The 20297-nt window shown below is 36.6% G+C and overlaps 2 pseudogenes; both read left to right on the forward strand.

The window, feature by feature from the left end:
• The first annotated feature begins 1128 nt into the window (after positions 1 to 1128).
• LOC149179717 (uncharacterized) lies at positions 1129 to 1715 on the forward strand (annotated as a pseudogene).
• Positions 1716 to 1752: 37 nt separating this feature from the next.
• Positions 1753 to 2830, forward strand: LOC149179718 (alpha/beta hydrolase domain-containing protein WAV2 pseudogene; annotated as a pseudogene).
• Positions 2831 to 20297: the final 17467 nt, after the last annotated feature.

Raw genomic sequence — 20297 nt, forward strand, 5'->3', positions numbered from 1 at the left:
GTTGCTCCAAATGGAAAATGAAACCCACCCATGGCATTTACCCATGGTATCCACCCATGGTATTTACCCATGGTATTGTAACTCAAGAAGGCTATAAATAATGGGACTCACTTTGTAAAAGAGCAAATTTTCCCATGACAATGTAGTTGTAATTGTTTTCCTTTATTTTAATAAAGAGTTTCTATGTGTGTTTTCTTCTTCTCTCTCGGTGTTCAACTTTCTCAGATCTAGGGCCCCAAGACCTAGACATTAGGGGAATTTTGAGGTCTAAAATGGGCCTCCTAAGAATAATATACAACAAAAATAAAATTTATAAGAACCAATAGGATTCAAGATGATGATGTCAACCATGGGGGATGATTCACCGTTTTTGGAGTAAAAAGGTTAAAATATTAAAAAATAATAAAATAATAAAACTAATTTTTCTACTCGTATTTTAAACTTATCTCCCTAAGGTTTTACTAAAATTTGGAGCGGGATTACTCATTGGATGTAAAATTTAATTCCTCATCCAAGGAGTACCCATGTTGCATACTTTCGATGGACCATGCTACACGAAAAATGAGAAATACATGAAAAAACGTGATTGCAATAACGTTTTTCATGTATTTCTATTTTTTCGTGTAGTAGGGTGCATCGAAAGTATGCAACATGGGTACTCCTTGGATGAGGAATCAAATTTTTCATCTAGCGAGTGTTTTCGCTCGAAATTTGAGCAAACCCATAGGGAGATAAGTTGAAAATACGAGTTGAAAAAATATTTTTTTCTTTTTTCCCTCTAAAATTTGATGATGTAATCTAATATTACTTTATTATTTCCATTATTATTTTTAATTTCCTTAGGAGGCCCATTTTAGACCTCAAAATTCCCCTAATGTTAGTGGTATTAGAGCCAAGTTACGAATCCATGGCAAATAGGATTCACATGGTAGGTGCATAAGGGTTTTTGAAGGTCATTTGTTTCTGTTTTTAGGTTATCGAGATGGGTTGTTTTCCTCCTGTGAAGATACCACAACAATCAACACTGATGGGTTGTGTTATACAGTATTTTCAATCACCATGTTTGATAATAAATTCCTTCTTTAGTCTAACTATGGAGTCATTTTAGAGGTTGTATATTTTGTAAATATGTTGGGCTTATCACTAGTTATAGCATATCACTTGCACAGTGAGATGAGTGAAGGTGAGAGGGATGTGAGAGGGAAAGGTTTAATGGGTGATGTGATGTTTTATCTACGAGTAATTGAAATCCAATTGGTCACATTCATTCTTGTATTTTTGGCCAATGATTTGGTACCTCTGGTAGACCCGATATCTCTGGTATTTGTTTCATTATATTTGCTTGTGTTCCCAAGCTACAGAAGCTCAGAAACGCAGAAAAGGATTTCCATGAAAGCAGGATGTTTCAGCTTTATGTTATCATGGGCACATTGATGGGCCTATTCCTGCCTCTCTCCTACGTTCTTGGATGGTTTTCCAAAGGATACCAAGAGTTTGTCCAGTCTGCAATGCCTCATCTATTCCTGCTTTCTTTTCAAATTCTAAGAAAAAATATAATCATGGGTTTTTCCATATTTGTGTTATCATTTCAATATCTTGTGTCACTTCTCTACACCATTCGCCCCATAAATATGGAGGGGATTTTTGAGTACAAGGTACCTCTACTCATTAATGATTATGACAAAGTTGTCAATGCTAACAATCAAAGGAGCTAGATGGCAAGATTTCTAAATACAATTTTGTACATAATGTATGGATTGGGAGGTCCCCTATGCACTTACATTGCACGTGGCATTTCAGGAGAAATTGGTGTATGTTCCTTTGGTTTTTGACGTGAACAAAGGCTACCCCATCACCCCTGGCAAGTTTAGCGTCACATATGAGGATGTATGGCTTACATTAGCAGATGGAGTTTGGCTTTATGCCTAGTTGATGAAGCTTCTCCTCAAATGCAGAGATCTGATAATTTTGTTTCTCCAAGAAAATGTTGGCAATATAGATCACCAACTAGAGTCCATTCACATTTTGTTACAAAAATTGAAATGAAATGTTTTTATGCTTTCTTACTAAGTATATGGACCAAGTGATGGAAACGCATCACAGCATGGTATTATCAAAGTTGCAAAATCATAATTAAGACATATTCTCTAAAGGAATAACATTAATACATCAATAACAGTCATGTTTGGAAGATCTTTGGGAGGATTTGGTGGAGTAACAATTGCCAAAAATAACCCTGAATTTGTTTTTGCATTGATTCTCTAGAATACTTTTACGTCTGTGTTGGACATTGACAACTCTGAATGCCCCGTCACATATAAAAATAACATTATTGTTAATAATGTAAATTTCCATGTTAATGGAAATTACAATATCTACATCTTCTTCATCAGTAGAGAAGTAATATCTACTTCTAATGCCAATTGTTTTGAATTTCCTAGTACCGACAATGAAAAATACAATCATTTTTCATAAATGGGTAATAGGCCCCCCTTATTGGGTTCACCCTCTTTGATTGATCCATTAAAAAATCATATGTTAATTTAGAAGCTCAGTGAAAAAATCCAACTATGGGATGAGATTCCTCTTTTCAAGAGGACCAAATTTGATTATTGAAGAACTCAATTTGGACAAGGGAAAGTGTATTTTTAAATTAAAGCCCACATGTGCATATTTAATTAGGTTGGCCCTAAATCTAATTGGAGACCCTTGGAAGGATATAAATACAAGTGAACTCAACCTCATTCAAACATCATTTTGGATCATTATTCTATTCTGTTCTTTGGTTTGGTTCACACAGGTTTGGGGAAAGTTCACGGAGATTGGTTAGCACAGGTCTAAAATTATAGGATCTGAAGCTTGCATCTTTGTTTTTAGAGTTTTCTGTCTCAGTCGCAGCTATTTCATGGAGAAATTTTGATCGAACCCTTTCATCCACATGCATGACACATCTTCCCTGCAACTCAGACCTAAAGGTTGAAATTTTAGTTGACCAAAGTTTTTCTTGTTAACTACATGGTTCGACGTTCAACAATTGACTACAAACAATGAAGGTTGATTAAAGGCTTCTGAATCTGGGTTTTGAGTATTAGTATTGTTGGGTTCAACTCATGGACATTGTTTAGTTTATTTTGTTGGATTTGTTTATGGTTGCTGGTATGGATCATTATACTCTATTTCGTTGAATCATTCGATAAGAATCTAATAAGAAGAAGAATTTGAAAGGGTTTTCCCCATAATGGGTTTTTCTCTGGTGTATCTATGTGTGAATGATTTTCTTCTATTGTTCCTTTATGTTTCCACTACATTGATGATGATATTGTTCTTTCTACATAGTTTCATATGTTGTTGAATAATGATGTAAATCTGAATAATGTTATGATGTTATGGGGTGAATTTAATGTGTAAATGAAGAAATGAAATTATCAAAGAAAAGAACAATATGTCCCTAAGAAAAATTAACATGGTATTAGAGCCAGGTTGAAGAAAAGTCATTGAAGATCAAATCTATGCAGACACTCTTGATGGATGCAAGAGAATATGGAGGAGACCTAAAAGAATACTAGGGTATTGAAGAAACCCTATGCAATTTGTGCATTAGAGTTTGATGGATATCATGACGTTAGGGTTTGAAAGAAACCGTGGATTATGGAAAATATTTGAGATATGTAATTTAGAAACCCTAGCATCACTGATGTGAATATTTACAAACACTTGTGACAGATTTGATGAAGCCCTAGATAGGATAGTCTCTAATAAAGTTGGTTGAAATATCGAAGGAAATATTGTCATATGGAAAATGGACAGTGATGGCTCTTGAAGGCTAGTTCAAGAAGGACATGATTACCTCTCATTGAAGATAAGTTATCTTTTATTTATGGCACTTCTTTATGTCTTTACTTTTGTTTAGACTTATTGATATGATTATTGTTTTGATTATTACTTATACTTCCTACGTGTATATTTGAGTATTTGGGTGCTTCTAATCTATTGATGAGTTGCGATAAGTGGATCCTTCTTGAGGATCATGGCTAGTGTAGGAAGAAAAGAACTAGTGTTGCAAAAGGTAAGGAGGCACTTGATAAAAAGTTGACAAAGTGATCCAAGCTTTCAATGTCAAGGTGCACAATTATCTAAATATTACAAGGTATATATGATGTATTGTTTCAAATTTATGTTTTAGCTGCAAATATTGGATGGAAAGGTAAGCCCTAAGGTATGATGAATGACTCATATTGCATATGAAAGTAGGTTTGATTCATGGTACTTATGATGAGATGGTTCACTTGGTATTGAACAAGTATCTTACATTCTATTAAATCATGGTAAATCTACTTATAAACATTGATTTTTGATCTACTTGGCAAAGTATCTTACATGATGAATTTCTAGATTTTGTGAAACAAGCTAGATACATTATTTTTGACATGATGACTGGATACTATTGTTAATTCTTGTGATAAGCATGATAACCATGTCGATGGAAGTGTAAAAATAATATTAATACTCAAGATCTCCTTGTTGAATTTGGCTTAGTAATTATGAAATATGGTAAAGTTGGATGTCCTAATTTGATGATTGATTATATGATAAATAAGTGATGTAGTAATTTTAATCCTTGAAGTATGATGATATTCTTGCTAGCTGCCCTAATCATATGACTCTAACCCTTGATGATAATTTGATGTCATGTTCATATGTGATGATGAAGTAGTTGATGTTAACATGATATGACCATGATGGATATATGTTTTAGAACTTGATATAGTTTGATTTCATGATCTAACAACTTTTCTAATGCGTGATAATATTATGATATATAGGTTGATAATGATCAAGTCTAAAATGGTTGCTCATTAAGAGGTAGACTCTTCATAAGATCCCTACACCTATTGTCATTTGCATTAAATATATGGAAGATTATTTATTGTTGACATAAGTTTTATGGACATAAATAGACAAATATCTGACATTATTTCTCTATAGCAAGTTCTGGTATGAGAAGAGAGGGTTTCCCGTAGTATATGCCCCAACCTCATGGAAGAAAGCTTAAGGGTGTCGTTGTAGACTCTCAACCGGATGGAAGAAATCCTATGGGTGTGTTTATGTTTTTAGGTCACAAAAACTGAAGCTTTATTCATAAAATCAGAAGTGCACCTAGAGTATGACAGTCCTATAGAAATGGAGTAGATAATAGAATGTCCTATGAGTAGGGAAGTTTGAATATTTTACTTACTAAAGAGAATGTGAATGTTTTGACTAAAATTGTGATTGCAGATGGTTAGAATATGCATATCAATATGTTATTATGATTTAACCATTGAAGCTAGTATATGAAGCATTTGATAACAATCGTAAGGGTTTGAAAAGATTTGGTTGATTGGTATTGATGAGCAATGATTGGAGTTTGGACATAATTCTTTATAATTCATAGAGATGATTTATAACTTTGACTTGATGCTTAGATATGTCTTGGTTCATGGACTAATTGTACTCATTATGATAACAAATTTGGGTTTTGACTTGATGTCTAATGATTTGACTTGATATCTGATGATTTTCCTTGATGAAAGTGCTATGTGAGCATAGTAATTTCAATGACTAATATGGGTATTCAATAATTATTTTGTATTGACCTCATTGTCTTTGGAAAAATGGTTGAAGTATAAACAATTGTAATTCAGTATGCAATAATCTCACAATGAATGGATGGAACTTGTATTATTCATTCTTGGTATATGGATAAAACTTATATGACTTGTCCTTGATGTATCCATTCATATTTAGTGGCAGAAATTATTCATGCTATGATCATAAGGATGGATTGGATAATGATTGGTAAATGAAAAGGTGTAGTAACTTTGTGTTTAGATGTAATCTCTACCTAACACTTGGACTAAAGAGTTTATTATAGTGATATTGGAAGAAAATTTTATGATTTTGATATTAGTTTTAATCTATCATCTAAGGCTTGATAAGCTGACTTGTTTGATTTGATTGCACAATATTTTTTTATGTAAGGTTGAGCATATTGGTTTGGTCAAGTGTTATGTTTGCAAAAAGCATTGTATGAAGCAAGTTTCCTGAGCCTAGTATTTCTACATTGACAGTTATATGGTGAAGCCAAGAAGATGTGCCAATCCAAACCTCTACTTCAAAAATGGTCTGAGGTATGACTTTGATTTTGGTTTTATATATTGATTTCATATTCTTGATAGGTAATGAGCCTCTAATGATCAAAGTAAGAGGGAGTTGGATTTTGAAGCTTGAAATAATGAATCATGGCATGATGAATCACTTTTTGATGTTTGCAAAAGAAAATATATATCATGAAGCTATTGAAGAGTTTACGGAAAGTGGAAATGTAAATCCTTAGACACTGACTGAATTTCAAGAAGTTATGAAGATATATTGTTGAACCTGCCTTGGTCCAACTGATAGTTGATTGAAGCATTAATGTTGTGTGTGAAAACTCGTCTGTATATATATGTCTTGCATAGATCAACATGAGTGAATTCATGATTGAGCCTCTTCATACACATTGAGTTGTCGTCGAGCACACTTCGATATATTTTCATGGGATGATCGATTTTTGGTATGAGACATTCTTCCTGTGATATGTGACTGCATAGATATATTTATGTTGTTTTGATCATTATTGATGAGATAAGAATATTTGGATGTTACCTTAGTATGAGATCTGCCATGATATTTTTGGATAAGAAGTTTGTAGCTTTAAGCACGACCGAGATTGGGTATGATGACGTTGGCATGGCTAGCTGAGAGATAGGTTGAAGAAGCTCTTTGGAGATTTATTTGAACAGGTTCTGGATATGACAGGGATACATTGTGTTAATATTGAGTGGGATCCAATTGGCAATGGATATTATATATAGTTGGGATTGAAACCTCTTCATATATTGAGACAGTGATGTCATATGAGACAATCTTAGGCTTGTGGTTCTTGCCTCCGTGAGAGGGAGGATGAATAAAGTATCATTTTTGTGATATATATTTTTGATATGATATTTGACTTGTTTTTTACATGATGACTAAGAAGGTGCCAGATATGAGCACGATGATATGTTTCTAATCTACAAAGAGAAAGATTGATTGAAAACACTGATCTCACTCTTCCCCTCTATATGAGCTCCCAAGGTGAGGAATTGAGATGGAGAGCTCCTGGGCTTGAGGTATCTTTGACAATGGTGTCGTAGATGTTTCTCCCCTATCTATCACCCATAGGGTGTGTGTCATCCTTGTCTCTTTTGACAAGTCAGGTATCTCCCCCTATCTTGGTCTATGCAAGGTATATCCCAACTGGAATCATACCCACAAGATGGGCTTGTTGGGATTGTCCCTCCCCATCTAGCCAATAGGTTGAGGAGTCCTAGGTGTGTGTGATCCTTACCTTTTGTTGGCTCACTAAGATGTCTTTTTACAAGAAATTTTAATCCCTACATTAGTTGTAAACCCAAGGTAAGTCTTTTTATCTCAAGAGTGCCAACACAGTTTGTGCAGTGAATATAGAGGTTATCTAATGATGAATCATTGCAATCACTAAAGGCTAATTATTCAATTCAATTCATACAATTCTGAAAAGGACTATCTATGGAAGAAATACTCTCAACACACTCTGCAATTCTATGCAACTTGTTCCGAAATCAATTGAAACTGAATGAAAATAAGAATTACACTTAGAATCGTTCAAATAAGCTTAAGTAAAGAAACTATGACTATTGATCAACATTGTTAATCTATAACAACCCAAATCAATCTGCATTGCTTAATTGAATAGCAAATAGCGATAAAGGATTCCTAAATGGCAAACATTCTATATTGCAATCTGTAGAAGTTAATCAATCTTGTCTTTCAAGATCTATGATAACATCTATTCAAATGAACAACAATCTGCTATCAACACAAATTCACTCATTCTAATCAAAGCGCTACTTAAGTATATCTCATGACTTCACTTTGAATCTAATTGAACAACAGTATAAATCAATATCACAAATCTTCATAATAAATGAAATAACTGAACATTAAATCAATTGCAAAGACTGAGTATAAACTATAACACAAAGGAGCAGTGGAACTTCTTGTGACTAGGCCCAGAGTCGCCAGAAGCCTTTGCTTAATAAAAACTCAGAATACGAAGATGTATCAAACGCAACCTTCTTTCATTAATTTCAAGTAACAGCTGACAGAGTCACTGATATAACAACGTATATGTTTCAAAAAGAATAATTACAAATTATCAAAAGTTTGAACTGTATCTAATTGCCTTTCGGCCCTATATATAACATAAAAGAGAAACTGGATAAAAGCGAATCCTCAGGATCAGGGGATCCTAAGGATTTCACAATATAAAATTTGATCATGTGATAAAATAGGAATGTTCGAACTGATCTTCTGCTTCCTTGTCTGCCCAAGATGTCGTGGCTTTTCCCTTTTATGGCCTCGTGTTGTTCTGCCAACTGAACAACTTTTTCCCAATCCACATCTCTACATACAAAGATAGCAAAGAATCAGTTTTTCATACTAGATTTGCCTATTCTATCACCAAATAGTTTCATCCAACTTTAGCCAATATTTTCCTCATTTTAATCTATAAATGGAGATAATCATATAAGGATGAATGATAAATGAAGCATTTTATGAAGAGAAATCATACCTTTTTCCTATCCCAACATACTCCCCAGCTTACCTTGTTGCATGTCCTCGTGCAAGTGTATAGTTCAGATGCAACTGAGTGAGGGAATAAGCAAGATATACTTCCTCCTTGTAATTCCTAAAACCATTCTTTTGCTTAAGGACAGTGAAAGCCTGGGTTACCTCATGATCCTTTAAGTTATAATCACTATGGTATTGATCAGGAGGGTACCATATGATTGGGGTTCTGTAACGACATCCTATCCAATCTGGCCCCATTGTTAAAATCATATTGCTATATTTATAAAAATGGGAAGAGGCAACTTGGAAGTTTCGATATCCGAATGGCTCTCGGCCCCTCATAGTGTTACTGGAGACTTCCCACCTTTGCCTTGATGCAGCCAAGGCTTCTTCTTTAATGTCTTGGAAGTATTCCTTTCTGGCCTAAATGATATCAGTATGGAGTGGCCCCAATTTGCCTATGACACCATATTTTTTCATAAACTGTTTATGCCTGACAGATAGGAGTAATGGTTGTGTAGGCTCTCCTCTGACCCATAGGTCAATTCCATACTCATGCCTTCTGAAAGTGTTGTGAGCCTTGGCCCATTTTAGTTGATTAGCAGCAAATGAGAGGAACACCTGAAATTGAATGTCTCCTATAAAAGGGGTAGGGTGGTTGTCCCTGTCATCCTCTAAAACAAAATTATGCATATAGAGTTCACAAAGGAGGCATTGAACCTTCTCATTGTTCTCTCTAAAGAATTTGATAAAGTGAGGAGTGGTTTTAATTTTTGTCGGTTTATCAAACTTAACGACCTTAAATTTTAACAGGAGGTATCTTTCCATGAGAAATAAAGCATAATTTGTGGTTGGGGCTCGGCAAGATAGAGTGTCTGAATAGAGAGAGCAGACAGTCTCCATTTTCTCTCTATCTTTTTGCAATTGACCCTCTAATTTTTCAACCTTCTTTTGTTCAGCCTTATATTGAGAAAAGGTCTCATCTTCAGTCCTGGTAAGTGCTTCAAACTTCTTCTTTAACCCTTGATGTTCATGCAAAGGGACCACCTTTTCCTTGTGCTGAGCCAGTTCTTGGTGAACTATCAGTAGCTCATTTTGTAATTTTCTGATAACGGCCTCTCTTACCAAAGGGGTGTAAAGGGGTGTTTCATCTGTTTAGGCCTCTGCATCCTGGGTCTCCATAGGGTTAGTCTACATAGCAGCTTCAACTGCTTCCTAAATTATACAATCAACTTGAATATTTTCTTCAACCTCTGTTTGGACAATAATGTCCACAATGGGGTGGTCTGTTTGAGTTTCTGTGAAAAGATACAGGACTCCTCAGTTTTCATGGCAATGTCCCCTCTCATAGTTGCCTCATTCTGGGTTTCTTTTGAACAACCTCAAGAAAATTTGTTTGAGTCTCAGCGTCCTTCACAGAACATTGTTCTGTTTGTGTTCCTGCAGTTTCCATTTCCACTTTCAATTTCATGGTTTTAGTTGCTTCTTTTAACCAATATTTCAGCTGCCCTATTACTTGCTTCTGTTTTCTGTACTTTCTGAGCACCTTTTTAAGCCTAGCTCTGTAGGGCTTCTCTACTCTAGGGCCTCCGTCTGAAGCTGCGTTATCCTCTACTACCTGTATAGGCTGTACTATGTCATCATCAGGAATGTTCCCAATTGGAACTGTGTCTTCTGGTGGAATTTCTCTTTCCAACTCATAATTATTATGTATTTCATTTTCAGGAGATCCCAATGCAATGGTATCTCCTAAACAATTATCATTCTCGTGGTCTTCTCCTTGGTAGGCCTCGTCCACAGGGGACTTTGAAAAGGGAATATCACTTGGTTGATTGGCATCTCTCAAGTTTTCATCTTCAGGGTTTCCTTCTGTTGGGGGGTCCACTGGACCGGTGCCTACTGCTTGAGTTTCCTTTCTACTGGTTGTTCCTTCATGTTCCTCGAATTCGAGGGGTGTTTCCATAGTAGGAATTGAATCCCTCTATTCATCCATGGCATCAATGCATGGTTGGGTTTGTTCATGACCGGAATTGTCAGCAGGGGCCAACCGGTCAGGGGTAAAATTATATTTTTCAATGTTCCCTAGTTGTTCCCTACCTTCGATAAACACTCCCATGCTTCCCAAAACCCTTGCCACTTCCTCCTCATAGTCTTGCAAAGGAGGGTCTTGTGGACTAAGAGGAGGTGTGCAGGATGGTCCGGCTTCCTATGCTTGGATTGGGATGTGCCACCGGGCTTTTACTCGCAAAAAGTGCCTACGCTTAACTGATTCTAGGGGTACAGATGGGCTCTTTCACTTTAATATTTGCTTTGGGCCTCAGGTTCTTGGCCCTTGCTGCTCTGTTTCCTCATTTTCTGGGGGTGGATCTAAGGTAGGATTTATGATACTGTCCCATGTTAATTGTTGTTGTGCCAGTCTATTTGTGATAATTAACTTAATTAACCCATGATGGTTGACTACACTATGTGGATCCTTGGTTGTCCTTACCCGTCGGGCAACATCCTGTAGCAGGGAATTTAGATAAAATGGTAAATTAACTGAAATTATTTGCTTTAAAATGGCTAGAAGTTTCAGTTGTTTCGATTTACCACATCATGCCGGTCGTCGCAGGTGATATATCTTTGGACGATGACCGCCAGCTCTTGCCACGGTTGTTGCAACGCCAAAGGATGAATTCCTTTTCCCATTCGTAAAAGCCACTTGCCCGGGTCCTGGAATACTTCAATTACGCTGTATAAAAGGATGCATTTGGCTACCCATTTTGCCCCTTCTACTGGAATTCAGGTGATTTCGGCCAGGACTACTTAGGAAACGATCATGCTTATGCCTTTGACCACTATACTACCGTTATGCAGATTTTGCAGAAATTCCAACGTTAACTCTTCATGGAATCCCTACAATCTGTTTAAATACTGCAATCAACCAGCGCGTTCAAGGATTTCATGATGTGTCCAAAAGAAAAGATGTTCAGACAGGCATTGTAAAGATACATCGTATTAGGTTATGGATAAAGATAACAAACAAAAGGCTTTTAGAAGTCATAATGATATTGTTATTACCATTTTTCTTTAGAAAAGGCACAAATCAATGCAAATGGTGCTTATTTGCAATACAAAAGAAGAAGAAAATGGCATAATGATCAAGAGAAAAATGAGAAAAATTCACAATTTAGCTCTTAAAAGGTGCAGTGCAATCGATTGAATGGCAATCATTCAATCGTTTGAATGGAAAAATCAAAATAGAAAATAAAAAGTGTTGTTCAATTGATTGAACGGAAATTGTTCAATCGTTTGCACAGTGAAATCAATTTAAAAAAATATGATGTTCAATCAATTGAACGGCAGTCGTTCAGTTGTTCGAACGGCGAAATCAAAATAAAAACAAAATGTAATGTTCAATCAATTGAATGGTAGGCATTCAATGGTTTGAACAGCGAAAAACAACAAGGAAAGTATGTTATTCAATCAATTGAATGACAATCGTTCAATTTCTTAGGCAGCGAAAATAAATAAGAAAAAAATGCATTGTTCAATCAATTGATTGGCAGTCGTTCAGTTGTTTGAATAGCGAAATCAAAATAAAAACAAAATGTGTTGTTCAATCAATTGAACAGCACTCGTTCAATAGTTTGAACAATGAAAACAAATAAGAAAAAATGCATTGTTCAATCAATTGAACGGCAGTCGTTCAATAGTTTGAACAATGAAAACAAATAAGAAAAAATTGTGTTGTTCAATCAATTGAACGACAACCGTTCAATAGTTTGAACAATGAAAACAAATAAGAAAGAACTGTGTTGTTCAATCAATTGAACGGCAATCGTTCAATAGTTTGAACAACAAAAACAAATGAAAGGAAAATGTGTTGTTCAATCAATTGAACGGAAAATGTTCACTTGTTTGAACAATGAAAAACAAAAGGAACATGTGTTGTTCAATCAATTAAGCGACAAACGTTCAATTGTTTGAACAGTGAAAAACAAAAAAGGAAAATGCATTGTTCAATCAATTGAACGGCAAACGTTCAATTGTTTGAACAACGAAAAACAAAAAAGGAAAATGTGTTGTTCAATCAATTGAACGGCAAATGTTCAATTGTTTGAACAGCGAAAAACAAAAAAGAAAAATGTGTTGTTCAATCAATTGAACGGCAAACATTCAATTGTTTGAATAGCGAAAAAAAAAAAGAGAAAAATGTGGTGTTCAATCAATTGAACGGCAAACGTTCAATAGTTTGAACAACAAATTTCAAAAAGAAGGAAAATGTGATGTGTAACCAATTGAACAGCAAACGTTCAATTGTTTAAACAGTGAAAAACAAAAAAAAGGAAAATGTGTTGTTCAATCAATTGAACGACAAAAATTCAATTTTTTGAACAGCGAAAAACAAAAAGAAAAATGTGTTGTTCAATAAATTGAACGGCAAACGGTCCATTGTTTGAACAGCGAAATGCAACAAAAGAAAAATGTGTTGTTCAATCAATTGAATGGCAAACGTTCAATTATTTGAACAGCAAAAACAAAGAAGAGAAAAATGAAACTTCAAAAAAAAAAATCATATTTACATGGTGATGCCTACAAAGGTATGTACATTATTTACAATTTTTCAAGCAATTTCAATTTTTTAAAGAAAAGGTTGTTGGGTTATCATTCCCTGCAGCTAGAATTTGCATGGAGGGGTCCTCGCATACCTGCTCGTAGAAAGACTCTTTGGTAAGTGGTTGATGATAGAGGCGCACTCGATGCCCGTTTACCTTAAAGGAATGGCCGGATCCGTCTATGGTAGTCAAGGTAAGAGTACCATTGTTATGTACTTCTTGAATCTCATAAGGGTCAAGCCATCTTGTTTGCAACTTGCCCGGGAAGTCCTGGAATCTGGAATCGTACAGAAGTGCCCAATCCCCTTTTTGAAACATTTTCTTCTTGATAAGGTTATCATGCCATTTTTCCCTTTGCTGCTGTATTATTGCAGTTCGTTGCAAAGCAAGCAATCGAGCCTCATCTAGTTTGTTAATATGCTGAAGACGCTTGGTTTGGGCTTCTGTTAAATCCAGACCCACTTCCTGGGCCATCCTTAGAGTCTTTATTTCGAATTCAATTGGAAAAATTGGTTCTTTACCGAACACAAGCTGGTAGGGAGAGTATCCAGTAGTATTCCTCCAAGTCGTACGATAGGCCCACAAGGCCTCTTGCATTCTAGCAGCCCAATTTTGCTGGTGCATTGACACTGTCTTGGTCAAAATCGCTTCTATAACCTTGTTGGTGCTTTTGACCTACCCGTTCACCTGCGGGTGATATGGAGAAGTGATCCTATGCGTGATATGATGGTTTCTAAGAGTGGCAGTAATCTTGTGCCCTATGAATTTCTTTCCCCCATCTGTGATCACTTCTTGCGGTAATCCATACCACACAAATAGCCCAAAAAGGAAGTTAATCACTGCTTCCTCTGTGGCTCTTGGTAAATCTATTGTTTCCACCCATTTTGTCACATAATTCGTGGCTACCAATATGTAGGCCTTCTGATTGGATGGCGGATGGAATGGACCTTCGAAGTCCAATGCCCAACACTTAAAGGGTTCTATGACTAATTGTGGCTGCAGAGGAATTTCATTAGATTGGCTAGGCCAGCCCATCCTTTGGCAACTGTCGCAAGCCTGGGCATATTTTTTAGCATCCTTAAAAATAGTGGTCCAATAATAGCCCATTTGTAATACCTTATGTCCTATCCTTCGGTCTGCAAAATATCCCCACAAGGTTCATCATGGCAAGCCTTCATAATGTCATGGATCTCATCCTCGCGGATACATCTGCGTATACACATGTCGGCCCCTGTATGAAAAAGATATCTGTCTATCCAACAGAACCAGGCATTGTGCTAAATAATCAGTTTTTCTTTCTCTTGTCGTTAAATTTTAAGGTAGCTTCCCTACTGCCGGATAATTTGCCATATCTGCGTACCATGGCATCTTAACTTCCACATAAAATAGGAGTTCATTAGGAAATTGGTCATCTACCTCCAGTGGATCATTAACCTTCGGCATTCGAGATAGAAAATCAACAACTGGATTTTCCTTCCCTTGACAATCTTTGATGGTAATTTTGAACTCCTACAAAAGAAATAGCCATCGTGTTACTTGACCATTTGTGATTGGTTTATTATCTAGATATCGAATGGCTGAGTGATCAGTGTACACAAAGAGTTGGTAGCCAGTTATATAGTGTCTAAATTTGTTTATTGCATAAATAACAGCTAAGAATTCTTTTTATGTCACTGTGTAATTGAGTTTTGTAGGAGTGAGATTTTTGCTAATATAATATATAGCATAAGGTTTCTTGTCCTCCTCTTGGCCGAGGACAACACCTATAGCTACATCTGATGTGTCCGTGGAGATGTGGAAAGGCAGCTCCCAGTTTGGTCCACGTAATACTGGTGTTGTTGAGACTAGTTTCTTTAAACCTGCAAAAGCTATGTCACACTTGTCAGACCAACTGAAATCAACATTTCCAGTTAGAGTGTATAAGGGTGCCGCAATCTATGAAATTTTTTTGATAAACCTGCGATAATAGCCTACATATCCTAGGAAACTATGTACCTCTGTTTGGGTGCAGGGGGTAGGCAATAAAAGAATTACCTATATTTTTGTTGGATCTACCTGTATTCCTGCTACAGAGATGTAATGTCCCAAGATCATGCCCTCGGTCATCATCATGTGACACTTGACATTGCTTAAACATAACCTGGTAGCAATGCATCATTCTAAGACCTTTTCTAGCATTTGCAATGCTTGATCAAAATCATCCCCATATGGAGTAAAGTCATCCATATATACCTCCAGTCCTTCATTTATTAGATCGACAAAGATGCTTAGTATAGCTCTCTGAAACGTGGCTGGGGCATTGCACAAGCCAAATGGTAATACCCTATATGTGAATGTGCCCCAGGGACAGGTGAAGGTTGTTTTGTCCTGGTCTTCAGGGGCAATCTGAATTTGATTGTAACCACTGAAGCCGTCTAAAAAGGAGAAGAACTGCTTCCCTACCAATGTATCGAGGACCTGATCAATGAATGGGAGGGGGAAGTGATCTTTTTGTGTTGCCTTGTTTAGCTCTCGATAGTCTACACAAATATACCACTTCCCATTTTTCTTAGGGATGACCACCAATGGAGAGACCCATTTACTATCCAAGATAGGATAAATAAAGTTTACATCCAATAGCTTTTGCAATTCCTCTTTCACGATATCCTTGAGGTGTGGGTTCAACCTCTATTGAGGCTGCCAGATGGGTCGCGCATCCTTCTCTGTATAAATGTGGTGTGTACATAGTTGTGGGTCTATCCCTTTCATGTTAAGATAATCCTAGGCAAAAGCCCTTTTATTTTTCTGCAATACCTCGATAATCTTTTCCTGTCGTTTGATCTCAACTAGTTTCTTGTTATGAACAGGAGTCGTTTGAATACGTTGGTCAACTGTATCCTTCAGGGGATCTTCCATGGCTTTGTTATCAAGGATTTCTTTCAACATCTGACACTGTACATTACTCACATCAGCTGGTTGATTTATAAAATGGTTGATAATGTCATCTTCAGTGTGATCTTTAAATTCCAATGCTTCTGCTACTGTGAGTGGTGAACGGATTCTCTCTTCCAGGTACGCTGGTGATTGCTTACATATTTTTACAATGGGAAAACTTGGCCTGGCAGGAGGATATAACACCAAATTTTTTACAACATCTCCCTTTGTAATAGTCATGCTTCCTTCTCGACAGCCAATATATGCATCAATTGTTGCCAACCAAGGTTGACCTAGAATCAAAGGATGCCCATTCAACCTACTCCTTGGGATTATAACTAGGAAATCTACTGGATATTCCCATGAGTCAACAGAAATTGTGATATCATGTCCCTTCTAGTCTTACCACCAATCGGTCAGCAAGTTCTAATAAAGTGGTGGTTGGTTTTAAGGCTATCATACCAAGTGCTTGACAAGTTTCTGTTGTTAATATGTTAATGGTAGCTCCTAGGTCAACTAGTGTATTTGGAAAAGAGCGGCCATATATTTGAGCTGTTACTATGGGGTTTCCAGGATCTCTATACTTTATTGGAGTTTCCTCTTCCAAGAGTAGATCGTATAAGGTTCCTACAACATGGATAGTGGGTGAGGTTTTTACCTTCCACACAAGCTTCCTTACACACAATTCTTTGATTGTTTTGGCATAGATGGGAATGTCTTGAATAACCTGGAGGAGAGGAATCTTAATACAAAAATTTTTGAGTTCCCTTACAAGATCAAAATCAGGGTAGGAGATCGGTTTAGGTATCGTTAGCCTTTCAGGGAATGGAGGAGAAGTGACTATAATTTTTTCAGGGTCATCATGCTGATTTATTTCTTCCCCTTGCTTTGATTCAGTATTATTTACAAGTGGTGGAACATGTACAGGTGATGGAATATGTACAGGTGGAGTTACATTTTCAATTGAAGGTTGGTCCCTATTTTACTCAGGGGTAATGACACATCCCAACCTTAATCTGAGCTCATTACATTCTTTCTACTCAATCTCATACTCTAGGTTTTCAATAATCTGTACCAGCTGGATTGGTCTGTTCTTAAGATTCAGGTTCGATTGAGCTGGTAACTGTGGCCATAGAAGAGGTTGAGAATTCTATTGTAATGTATAAGGAGCTGACAGTGCGGGTTGAGGTTGAGGGCCTATCCCCATAGGTACATTAGATATCCCCAGAGGTCGCTACCAGTTTGTAGACCAATTTGGATTTTGAGAGGTGGAGGTAGGCCATTGGGATTGATAGGGATTTCCTTGCCAAATAGGAGTAAAAGGAGAATTCGGCCAGCCATTTCCTGAAAAAGATTGTGTTGGCCAGGATGTCATAGGGAATGGTGGGCTTTTCCAGTTTGGGTAGGGTGATTGTCCTTTCTAGGCTTCCCAAGGTTATGTTGTTGATTAAATTGTGAGGAAGGAAAGAATTGGGATGCGTCTTGTGACATACCTATAGGTTTAGCTTGCCATTGTCGGCGTTGGTTCATCAGATATACCAGTTCTGTTTCTTCCTCTGCTTCTTTGAATACTACTTTTAACCTGGGTAATGATGGGCATTGTTCAGTGTCGTGATCTTTAGTACATATGGCGCACGTTTGAACCATGTTTAACGAGCATTCCCGTTGGTTGTGCTTCTTTCGACAGTGTGGTCAGAAGATGGAAAAATTTTGTTCTGCTAAATCTTGTTTTTGTTTAGCTTGTAGGATGTCCAACTGTGTTGTAAAAATGCCCAGGATGTTTGTCTTAAAATCTTCCAAGAGGTCTTCGATCTCCATTTGTGTTACACCTCCACTATGTGGTTTGCTTCCTCTGCTCATTGGATCTCGGCTAGCTACTCCTATACGTGTGCTTCCCCGTGAACACCTGATACACAAATGAATAATTTCATCATAATATTCTTGAGAAATATCTCCTTTTCCCATTAAGTTTAGAGTTTCTACCCATTCCTCTTTCATTCCTTTAATCAAGATATCTCTTAGGACTTCTTTTGGTAGGGAAGTGTGTGGAGACCTCTGCAAATTATAATTAAATCATTCTACATATTCTTCTAGTGTTTCATTATCTTTTGCAGTCATCTTAAAAATCTCATCTTTCAGTTCCCTAGTTTTACAAAAGTCTTGGTATCTTTTAAGGAAGGAGGTTTTCATTTTGTCCCAAGAATTGATGGTTCGCCCACCTAGACCCATAAACCATCTCAAAGCTGCCCCTTTCAAAGTGGAAGGGAACAATTTTAGCTTTTGGGGGTCGGTGGTATAGTCATACCCTCTACAGAGGACATCAAACTCAAACAGGAAAGCATCAGGTGCTTTGTGACCATCCCATGGAAGGTTGGGATTCTCTGCAAAGGAATAGCCTTCATAAGGGTATTGGCCACCTGGTCGACTATGGGGTACTATAATGTCAAGGTTTGACCTTGGGGTGGCTGATCTACCATTTGATCAAAGATATGCCAATAATCTTCGGGGATTTCAAGGGCTGCTTCTGGAGTAAGCAGAGAGTTAGCAACCCAAGTTGGCTTTACAGCACTTCCTAGGTCTAGAATCTCAGAATGTCCTTGTTCAGACAGCCATGGTCCTGCTTTAACAACCCCACTAGTTTCTCCTTTTCCTTCTCTTAAGTTATAGGATTTTCCCTCTTGTATAGGATTAGAGTGTAAACTTATTGTAGCTTGAAAACTTTGTTCCGATCCTCTTACTTGGCTTTGAATCTCAGCATGAGTTGTAGATGGTGAGCCTGCTGCTTGAGGGATAGCAGTAGAACTTTTTCTAGGTATAGCCTAGAATCCTACTGATGCTTGAGACTCTACTCTTCTTATGATTTCGTCTATAAAGGTCTCTCTCCCAAGGTTCTCCGATATTTTGGGTTTTGTGGATTTTGGTGGAGGATTCTGTTCTTTTCCTATATTTTTATTTCTAGTCACATTCATAAAAACAAATTCCTATTTAACCTCTAAGGTTTTGCTGTAAAGCGGGTAGGTAAGCAAGCACTTTACTTGCTAGGTATATAGGTTATATTAGCTTTCGTTTTTAAAACCCAGATCTCCTACAGCAAAAAAATGAAAACAATCACTTGAAACACTCTCCCCTACAACGGCGCCAAAATGTTGGCTCACTAAGATGTCTTTTTACAGGAAATCTTAATCCCTACATTAGTTGTCAACCCGATGTAGGTATTGTTATCTCAAGATTGCCAACACGGTATGTGCAGTGAATCTAGAGGTTATCTAATGATGAATCGTTGCAATCACTAAAGGCTAATTCTTCAATTCAATTCACACAATTCTGAAAAGAACTATCTATGGAAGAAATACTCTCAACACACTCTGCAATTTCTGAAATCAATTGAAACTGAATGCAAATAAGAATTACACTTAGAATCATTCAAATAAGCTTAAGTAAAGAAACTATGACTATTGATCAACACTGTTAATCTATAACAACCCAAATCAATCTGCATTACTCAATTGAACAACAATCGGTAATTGAACAAAAAATAGTGATAAAGGATTCCTAAATGGAAAATGTTCTATATTGCAATATGTATAAGTTAATCAATCTTGTCTTTCAAGATCTATGATAACATCTATTCAAATGAACAAAAATCTATTGAATTCACTCATTCTAATCAAAGCACTACTTAAGTATATCTCACTACTTCACTCTGAATCTATTTGAACAATAGTATAAATCAATATCACAAATCTTCACAATAAATGAAATAACTGAACATTAAATCAATTGCAAAGACTGAGTATAAACTATAACATAAAGGAGTAGTGGAAATTCTTGTGACTAGGCCCAGAGTCGCCAGAAGCCTCTGCTTAATAAAAACTCAAAATATGAAGATGTATCAAACGCAACCTTCTTTCATTAATTTCAAGTAGCAACTGACAGAGTCACTAATATAACAGCATATATGTTTCAAAAATAATAATTACACATTATCAAAAGTCTTAGCTGTATCTAATTTCCTTTCAGCCCTATATATAACATAAAAGAGAAACTGGATAAAAGCGAATCCTCAAGATTAGGGGATCCTGAGGATTTCGCAATATAAAATATGATCAT

The sequence above is a fragment of the Pinus tabuliformis genome, chromosome 3_2 (assembly GCF_031772625.1).
Source record: "Pinus tabuliformis cultivar Carrire ecotype Pingquan chromosome 3_2, CPIR1, whole genome shotgun sequence".
In the NCBI taxonomy this organism is placed as follows: Eukaryota; Viridiplantae; Streptophyta; class Pinopsida; order Pinales; family Pinaceae; genus Pinus; species Pinus tabuliformis.